Source organism: Lytechinus variegatus, chromosome 3 (genome assembly GCF_018143015.1).
Source record: "Lytechinus variegatus isolate NC3 chromosome 3, Lvar_3.0, whole genome shotgun sequence".
NCBI lineage: Eukaryota > Metazoa > Echinodermata > Echinoidea > Temnopleuroida > Toxopneustidae > Lytechinus > Lytechinus variegatus.
The window spans coordinates 72,933,404-72,943,934 of NC_054742.1; positions in this window are offsets into that span (position 1 = coordinate 72,933,404).

Consider the following 10,531-nt stretch of genomic DNA (forward strand, 5'->3'; position numbering starts at 1 on the left):
AAGAAAAAAAGATGGAAAAAGAAAACAGACATAAAAGTAGAATCTGATGAATAACCAATGAAACAACACGTATCAAAAGTCGTAATTGGGTGCGATTTTTAATGCTAACCCCAGCATCAAGATGTTTTTGAAGGGGCGAAACTTAACTTAAGTGTGTGATCCAGGCGCCAAATTCCCCATAGGAGCCACTTAGTGCATTCTGGTCCAGATTCACAAAGATGGTTTTGGATCCAGGGTTTATGTATATTTCATCCATTGATCATGTTTAATTCAGCTCATTTATTGAGCAAGCGTCCAAACATGATCGTGTACTTTTATCATAGCATAAAATTAATGCCTATTACTATTGGTTACAACATTAATGAGTCTTCTATTTTGAATTAATGTCTCCATTGTAATGTCAGTTAATTTACATCAACAGTTCATTAATACTGTAACCACAGTAGCAAGCGTCAATTGAGCATCCTGTCGCAAAAGTGCACATTCGCTTTTTTGTGTTTTTTTCAACACATGTACTAAATCAAGCATCATTAATGGACAAAACTTATGTAAAGCTTGGTTTAAAATCATGCATTTGAAACCACTTTTTTAATTCGGGCTTTGGGGATGGATAACAGTGCTAGCATTAGCTCCTGGAAGATGTCCCATTCCTGCAGTTTTATGCCAGTTGTCAAAGTCCCTTTAATTTGAATGTCTTCAAATATGCATGTTTCGTTTTGTTGTGTATATTGAATGCATTTGCACATTTTGGGGCATATGCTCATTTAAAAATCATGATCATTCTTAAGAAACAATATTACATGTATTAACCAAAATTGTCTCTTGAAGCCTGGTATAACTTAGTACCACTTGAGTTCTGTCCAATAATGCACTTTAGAAATATTCTATATTGTTACATTTTACAACATTTGCACTGAATTTATTTATGAGACATGTGAACATTAATTTACATTTCAATTTTTACTTTTAACCTCATGTAAATACAGAGATTTATTAAAGAACCATTAAAAATAAATCATCGTATATCAATTGTAATTATTATTCATTTCTGTTCCAAACAGTAGATTAAAAAAAATTAAAATTTTATAGAATAAAAAAAATTATGTAGAAGTTTCTTTTTATTCTTGAAATGCTCTCTTTCTTCTTTTCTCGCCCACCAGAGGTGAAGGCGAGACTTGGGGATCCAACTGTCGTCCATCCGTCCGTCACAAACCTTATGTCACATAACTCTGCAACCATAAGTCACTTTTCAACCAAACTTGGATTGTAGATGGACTTAGGGGACCTGCATGTTTGGCTGCAGTCGGAGGTCACATGGATAGGTTAAAGGTCATTTTTTAGGTCAACGTTAAAGTTTACATGCAAGACTCTCTTATGACACCTAACTCCGCAACTTTCAGTAATGTTTAAACCAAACTTAGATGGTAGATGTACTTAGGCGACCTGCATCTAATCCTGCAGTCGGAGGTCACACGGTAAGGTCAAAGGTCATTTTAAGGTCAACATTAATGTTTACATGCAAGACTCTTATGACACCTAACTCCGCAAGTCACTTTTCACCAAAAACTTGGATTGTCGATGTAGTTATGAGACCTGCATGTCATGCTGCAGTCAGAGATTACATGGTTAGATCAAAGGTCATTTTCAGGTCAACGTTAAAAGTTTCTGTGCAACACCCTCTTATGACACATCACTCTGCAACTGCAAATCACTTTTAAACCAAACTTAGATGGTAGATGTACCTATATTAGGGGACCTGTATGCTATGGTGTTGGGAGGTCACATGGTATGGTCAAAGTTCATTTTTAGGTCAACATTAAAGTTTACGTGCAAGACTCTGATAACAAGTGTTATTCCATCCCAGTCATTTCACGGCCCTCCTTACTCTCCCCCCCCCCCCCTTTATATCTATTTACATATACCTGCCAGCTAGGGACGACGGAAGCAGGGGAGGGGGAATTGCCCCAAAACAAAATGGAAACTGCCCTTTTTTCAAAATTAAATGTGCCCTTTTTTTCATTTTTCAAAATGAAATACCCTCTTTTGAGGTCCCAGGACCAAAATCCAATTGAAACCAGTTGGATTTCCAACTGGTTTCAATTGGTTTCAATTGGTTTCAACTGGTTTCAATTGGTTTTAACTGGAATTTAACAATTTCCAGTTGAAACCAATTGAAACCAGTTGGGCAACTGGAAATCCTAACTGGAACCAGTTGGGTAAATGGATATGACTTCCAACTGGAAATGATTTCTAACTGGAACCAGTTGGGTAACTGGAAATCCTAACTGGAACCAGTTGGGTAAATGGATGACTTCCAACTGGAAATGATTTCTAACTTGAACAAGTTGGGTAACTGGAAATCCTAACTGGATCCAGTTGGGCAACTGGAAATCCTAACTGGAACCATTTGGGTAACTGGAAATGACTTCCAACTGGAAATGATTTCTAACTGGAACCAGTTGGGTAACTGGAAATCCTAACTGGAACCAGTTGGGTAACTGGAAATGACTTCCAACTGGAAATGATTTCTAACTGGAACCAGTTGGGTAACTGGAAATCCTAACTGGAACCAGTTGGGCAACTGGAAATCCTAACTGGAACCAGTTGGGTAACTGGAAATGATTTCTAACTGGAACCAGTTGGGTAACTGGAAATCCTAAATGGAACCAGTTGGGTAACTGGAAAGATGGGTAACTGAATTCTAATTGGAACCAGTTGGGTAACTGGAAATAAAACTGGAACCAGTTGGGTAACTGGAAATCCTAACTGGATCCAGTTGGGTAACTGGAAATGATTTCCAATTGGTTTCCAATTGGAAATTTTCCAGTTACCCAACTGGATCCAATTGAAACCAGTTAATTTGCATATTTTCTGCCAGTGTGCACAGATTAATGTTTTATCAGATTCATCATAATTTACAATGTATCTATTTAATTTTTTTCAATTTGAAGTTCCACACTTTTTTCAGATAAGTGTTTCCAATACTTAGCAGTGAAAACCATGTTCATAAATGTTATAGATTATAATTAAAACAGATTCAAAGATAATTAGTACACCACTAACTGTTACCAAATTACATCAAATAAAAATACATATATCTGAAGAACTCCAATATGAATATATACATATGAAAGTCTGTATTTTATCAATGCCCTTTACATTGGTATTAATAGACAAATAACACTGCTTCTGTGTTGGCATGAGCAATAGTTAGTGCAAATGCTAATTAATTTGTAACTAATTAAGTTCATTCCAACTGGAAGTTCCAATTGGATCCAGTTGGAAACCAATTGGTTTCAACTGGTTCCAGTTGAAAACCAGTTGCCTCCAATTGGTTTCAACTGGAACCAATTGAAACCAGTTGCCTCCAATTGGATTCAACTGGTTTTAATAGGGAAATTGGAACAACTGGAACCAATTGAAAGCAATAGCCAACTGGTTCCAGTTGCCCAATTGGTTTTAACTGGAACCAGTTGGCAACTGGTTTTCAATTGGAACCAGTTGTTCCAATTTCCCTATTGAAACCAGTTGGCCAACTGGTTTCAATTGGTTTTGCTCTAATTGGTTTCAACTGGATTTTGGTCCTGGGTAAAACATAACACATTTTAGGTTACAAAATCACAACATTTTTGGCTCGCGCTCGCGATTAGTAAGGTACTCATTGTGTTCTGGTCCCTAATATGCATATAAATATCAATTTTTTTAGGTTGGAATATTACATATTTTGGGCTCGCTGTTTCGGGGGGTGACAATTTGTGGTTCAACCTTTTTTGGCTTGTCAAATTTTTATTTTTGTTTAACCCCCCCCCTTTTTTTTTAATTGTACCCCCGATTGTACCTCAACAAAAATGTGCCCCCCGTTCGAAAACCCTGCTGCGAAGTGTCTGCCTGTCTTCGTCTGGGGTACCTGAAATCAAAAGTGTACAGCACCCAACCTGCAGACTAATCTGGATGACTTGCAGCAGCGCATCATCAGAGCAACATGTGGAAGATTGAAGGCGGGTAGCTTTGTCCAAGTTGTGGCCAAAATGACAACGAAAGGAACTTTTCAGTGAAGATATTTTTTTTTTATTTATTTACTAGCTGGTTCTCTCGTTTATTTTTCTTTGCATACGCATAAATTTTACGCTCATTGTTTGTGTGAATGATTTTGTCTGTTTCAGCAGGTAATCACATGTCTTGGCGCAAATGGGTTTTTTACACTTTTCAAAAATGGCCGAGGTGCACTCAACTATTTACTCTATCCATGCTTGCTAGAAATTCTCTCTTAATCCCTAATTTATTAAATAAATACTTAATTTAAAAAGTGTAACATTTTTTCTGACTCACACAGTATTTCTTGCCAGGGTTGACAGGTACGTATCTGCCCCCCCGCTCTCTCTTTCCATCTTTATCTCTCCCTCTCACCCCTCCCTCCCCCTCTCTCTCTACCCCTTTCTCTGCCACCCTTATTTATACCCCCTCTACTGACGGCAAACTTACAGAACACCACTTGTCGCGATCCATTTTCATAAACATTGAAAAGGGATAATATCCCTCCATTCTGCTTATAATTATTTACCTGTTACTTAATCTCGGCATTCACAGATGGTTATCTCGGGATTCTACTTGGAAAAGACTTAATGGATAGGGATTTATCTGTCTTTTCTGTCTGTGTAATCTTCGCCTAATCACGTGTCCTACTTTTTCCAGTGTCTTTTAAATGTCATATATCCCTAGGCCCGAATAGTAGGCTATACTGTGCAGATGTTAACTGAAAAAAAAGAGAGAGAAAAAAAAGAAAAAAACAGCTCTGAATTTACCATACATTATCTTATCATTAATAAGTAATACAGAATGTAAAGATGGATTATTGCCTTGCAAACGCGGAGATATCTTTATTGGGTCATTTTTTTTTTTCAATTGGGGGCGGCGGATTTACAGCGTGGGAGTCAATGAAGTAGGCCTATATAGCAATCCGTTGGGTAAGGAGTAGTCTATTTAATGTTTGACAGAAATTTTAGGAACAAGTAGGTGCTATGTGAAGGGGAGGGGGCGGTGGGCGGGTAGATGGGGGAAGAGGGGGCGGGGGAGAGGGGATTGAGTATGGAGAGGGGAGAGAGAGAGAGAGGAGGAGAAAGTGCAAAAGAAAAGAGAGATTGGAAGGGAAATAAAAACACTTGAAGTGAACTGGCAGAATTGCAGAAAACATTTTTTTTACCAATGGGCAGTGGTGTAAAGATTGAGGGGATGGGACGCTTGCCCCCCCCCAAAAAAAAAAAGGAAAGAGAGAAAGGTGAAATACTGATGTCAAATCCTATCACAAAATTGGATTTGTGTCATAAGAATGTCGAAATTTTTGCCCGCTGACATCTTTTCATAAATTTTGCCAGATACGCTATATCTGCCCCCTCCATCGTTTTTTGCTCATTACGTCACTGATTGGGCTATTGATATTGCGGCCATCCGTTCCACCTCAAGCTCTCCTTTACTTACGATACATATCTGTCCTCAGGCCTGTCCCCAATAAAAGTGGGATTCCCCCTTGCTTTTGGCTATCAATTACGGATGTTTTCTTCTTCTTGACGCTTGAAATGTAAGGAGAAATCAAGCATTTTCGGGTGCAAACAACAACAGAAGATGCAATATTAAACCGCAAGGGGCTGCCGGTATTTCACTCAAGATCCCGGGGGGGCCACTTACATTGACGAGTGGATACCATGCGCGACCAAAAAAACACGTAAAAAGGATGTCCTTTTCACGATAGGGCACGTTACGTACGTAACGTGAAAAGGGTGTCAAAAACACAAAAATAAGGAAAAAAGGGTATCTATTTCGCTAGGAAAATTACGTGTTTAGGGTCGAATTTGCGGGGATGATAAAACAAAATTAAAATGTTTTATAAAGGATGTCCTTTTTGCCCCAACACTACGTGTTTAGAGTCCTATTTGCACGAGGTGTAGAAGGTGGGGTCGTACTAAACCAAAAAGGTAAAGCCCCGGTAAAGCTGACAATCAAAGGACCCGTAACAATAAAACATTCCTGTACTTGTTTAGGGGTTCATTTCAGGGAATATTTGCCAAGAGTATCGTTTTGTTTCCAATACTTGTTAAGGGTAGGGTTTCACACGCCAATACTTGTTAAGGGGTGCATTTTCAGAATATGGAAATTACGTGTTTAGGGTGCTTTTCGAGACCCCATGGTCGCGCATGGTATCCACTCGTGAATGGAAGTGGCCCCCCCCCGGGCTCAAGATGCTTGTGGATCAATAGGCATTACCCACACTCTGAATTTTTCATCTTGAAAATATCGTCAATATTTTCAATGAAGGTTGATTTGTTGTGTGCCCTATGAAATTTGGCACACTTGACCAAAAGTAGACAAGGAAAAAAAAGGGTTCTCGCTCCAAAACGAACGTGCTTTTTTGTCATACAAATTTGACAAGCAAAAAATAAAATGAATTAAATGTTTCTCGCTCCAAAATGAAGGTGAATTTGGTAAAATTCATACTTTTTAGCATACCATGGACTCATTTTCAGTGGTTGCTGCCTCTGGTGTATAACTTACGCAACACCCCCTAGTCAAATCTGCACTGCAAAAACTCCGGTGTTGATTTACCACCAGCCCTTATGTCCACCGGGGATGTTCACACCAGAGAAGTGTTAAAAAGCACCCGTTTGGGTTTGGTCTAACACCAGATTGGTGTTTATACAATACCAATTTATTAAAACAGCATTGGCTGGATTCAAAACTGGTGTTGTTTAAATACTTCTCTGGTGTGGATATGTATATACAGATTCCGGTCTGATCAACGCAGGAATTTTTATTTTTTCAATTGATCAGCACCTCCAGCACTCCTGCGTCCTAGTGCCATGTCCCGGAGACTTTGGAAGGCTGGTAGGAATGTTTTCTGGATTTTTTTTTTTCTTAAAGCTTGTGTATAGTTTTGGTAACTCCACCAAAATGCACCTATCACTATTCCAATTCATTGCTAGCTAATATGAATGGATATGCCCTATAACAGTTATGATGTGGAGGATATGAAATGAAAATGTGTTTTACAGTATAAATTTTGCGATTTTACATGGAAATTTAACTTGATCGGGTCACCCGATCAAATTAAAATATCTGTGTGTTTTTGTCTTTCAATTAAATCCTATTCCAAATCATGGAATGGGCTGAAACTTTCAAGATATGTTCTTTGTCTGTAACTTTTGGATATCTAATCACTAAATTTATAAGATAAGTGCTTGAATGCCCATTTTTTAATTTAAAACAAGCATCGCCGAGAGAGGGCGCTATATATCCAAGATTTGAATATTTGAAATTTTCTCAGAGAAGTGCAGTTGGAAAAATATCTAACGGTCTCTACGCTTCAGTAAGACTGTCATATTAGATGATATTCGATTATCAATCACATTATTGACCCTTTACCAAAGCTATACACAGGCTTTAAAAAAGAGCAATCCGTATGTGCACAGGGTCACATTACTTGGCTCATTCTGACCCATTGTTTCATTAACTTAAAACCTTAAAAATCTTTTATATCAATACGATCCAAGTAGCCATCTTTATGTTCAAATATTTTGATAATAAACTTTCTCCGTCCTTTAATAATATGGCAAAAAGAAGCTGTTGTAAACTGCTTATCTAAAAAAGAGAGCCAATGGAGTAAATAAGAGAGTCAAAAGGGGCCTAAGCTTTCGATCCTAGCAGAATATGTATAGGTTTAACAGGTCTGTTCATTCCTGATTCCTGCCCAACCCGCACATCAGGAAACCTTCCATCTCACCAAGCCTAAGTTATTAATAACTCATAAATCAATTCGACATTATGGCCCAGATATTTGGAACAACTTTCGAGACAATATTAAGTCATGTTCAACAATATACTCATTTAAAGCCACTATTAAAAGAAAAACCATCGAATCATATGCATCCCCCTCTTCAAGTTAATTAATCAACTGCCCTTTACTTCACCCGCACCTGCACCTGAATTGCACCCACTTGATCAATGAAGAAAGAAATTTATGTACCATTTTACGAGGCCGCCATCATTTTCAAGCTTAACCGCTCACGATGGCGGTCTCCTGCATTCGTTTAAACTGTTATTTTCTTTTAATTGAATATTGCTTCTTGTTGATATTTATTTTTCATTGCTTTATTATGACTATTGCTTTATTGTTTTGTAAAACTTAATTGTATCACCTAGATTTTATGTTGCATATTTATCTTGAATGCAGAAATAAAATAAAAAATCAAAATCAAATACTGGGCATTAATTATAACTGTCATGTTGCTGCTCTACAAAAGCGTTAACTGAGTAAATAAGATCAGTTGCAATTAAACGGATCTAAAAAAAAATAAAAATCATAGCCCACAAAAAGATATTATGTGATCAAAATGAAAGGTAATGTAATGTAATTCAGAACTTAATAAGTAAGCTTGTTTATTAATTTATCTTTGTACATAATTAATCGTTTCATGATCTATATACATTGTATACTTAATCATTTATCTTTATTATTATTTATTTATCTTCATTATCTTTTTATTTATTTATACTTTATGCATTATATTTTTTTGGTTTGTTTATTTCTTTATTTCATCTTATTTTTAATTCATAAAATGCACTTATAAATGGGGGCCTTCACCCTACAAACTCTGCTTTTTAATTGGTCTCCTTCCATTTCGATATCATGGTATTATTATAATAATTGATTTATATATTATTTTGTAAATATGTATATCGAACTATCAATGTAAATAAAAAAAAATTGAAAGAGGAAGTAAATTGAATAGGGATGGCAAACTTCTAAAAAAATATACATGTATATGAAATATATCAAGGAAGCAAAATAAGTCACCAGTGACCCCTGTGTTAAAAAAAGGGAAAAAAGAAAATCATTACCCTGAATTTTAATTCATAATAGTCCTTGTCTCGCGTGTAATAAATTTCACATTTTGTAACTTCTAGAAATTATCAATGACAATTATTCATTATGTAGGCCCACCACTGAAGCCTACGGGATATCAATTTCAGTACATAAGAAAATTGTCCTATTAAAATCTTATGACTTGCAAATTCAAATAAAGCGAACATCCGTCTGTTATCTAAATTATGTCAGACTGAGAACGCGACTTGATGCATGTATAATCTAAAATCCTACACAGTATTCCTTCCGAAGACCCAATTGTGTGATCAGGGGGGCGCCCGGGCGGTGACATTTATTCTGATGGGGGGGGGGGGCAAGACGATGTAAAAGTGGCGTCATATTTTTTTCTTAATTTAATTGTAAAGTTAATATACAACGTTACACGGTAGTGGCCACTCAGTTTTATAAATTGTCTTTTTTTTTCCCTTTCTCTTTTTTTGGACTTGTGGCATTTCCCTTGATTTAGATACATGTGACTTACATTCTCTCTTTTTCTTTCTTTCCTTTTTTGTATCAATTTTTTTTTCGCTGTGGCTCCGCCTTTTATTACGCATGGATGATAAGCTCAAATGTCACTTCCATTTTATTTCCTTCCCTCTTCTTTCTTTCCTTTCCATTTTTTTGGCGCACAGATTATTTTTCTGAAGGGGTAAAGAATCATGCGGGTGATAGCCCCTTGCCCCCCCCCCCTCTCCTCCCGTGACGCTGCCCATTGATGTAGATAAGTCTCCATAACCTCGAATTTCACTTTCATTCTCCTCCTATTATTTTCTGTACCTTCTTTCTTTCCTTTCCACTTTTTTTTTTACCGAATTGGCAAGTGAAGCATTACGTGAGCTGTCACCCCTGCCCCCCGATGTGGCCCCGTTCCTTGATGTAGATGTATCTGCATGTATAATAAGCTCGAATTATCTCCTTCTCTCTTCTTTCTTTCTTTTCCATTTTTTTACAGAGTGGGGGTGGAAAATTTTGTGAGCGATCGCCCCCTGCCCCCCCCCTGGCCTTCGTGGCGCCACACCTTAATGTAGATAAAATAATGTGCATAATTATATAAGAAGTTTGAATGTCTCTTTCGTTCTTTCTTATAACCTTCTCTCTTTCTTCTTTCTTTCCTTTCCATTTTTTTTTCTTGTACTGAGTACAATTTTTTTTTCTTGAGGGGTGAGTAATATTTTGTGAGTCCAGGAAGACGGGTTACAAGTGTTGTAGATGCAATCCAAATGACACCATTTCCTCATCAGACGAAGGGGGATTGTTCTTGCGGTCTGCGGCTGACCGATTGAACTCAAATACTAGTTCCCCAGACCACAAGTGATTACTTCACGTTATCTCAAGTTCAGACATGAGAGGAAGCCCCCCCCCCCATGTCTGTCTTAATTTATTAAGAAAAAATGAGAGTAAACCACATAAAACAAATGAATAATAATAAATAATATTCACACAGCGCTTAGTACACATTGTTTCTTGAAGGACTAGATACTGTAGATAAATAGAATATAAGTTTAAGAGATGAATCTATGTGTAGTTCCTATTCATAAATAATCTTTGACGTGTGTAAAAAAAGGTCAAATCAGCCAGACATGAAGTTGAATTCCCCCAAATAATGATTTTGAAGAA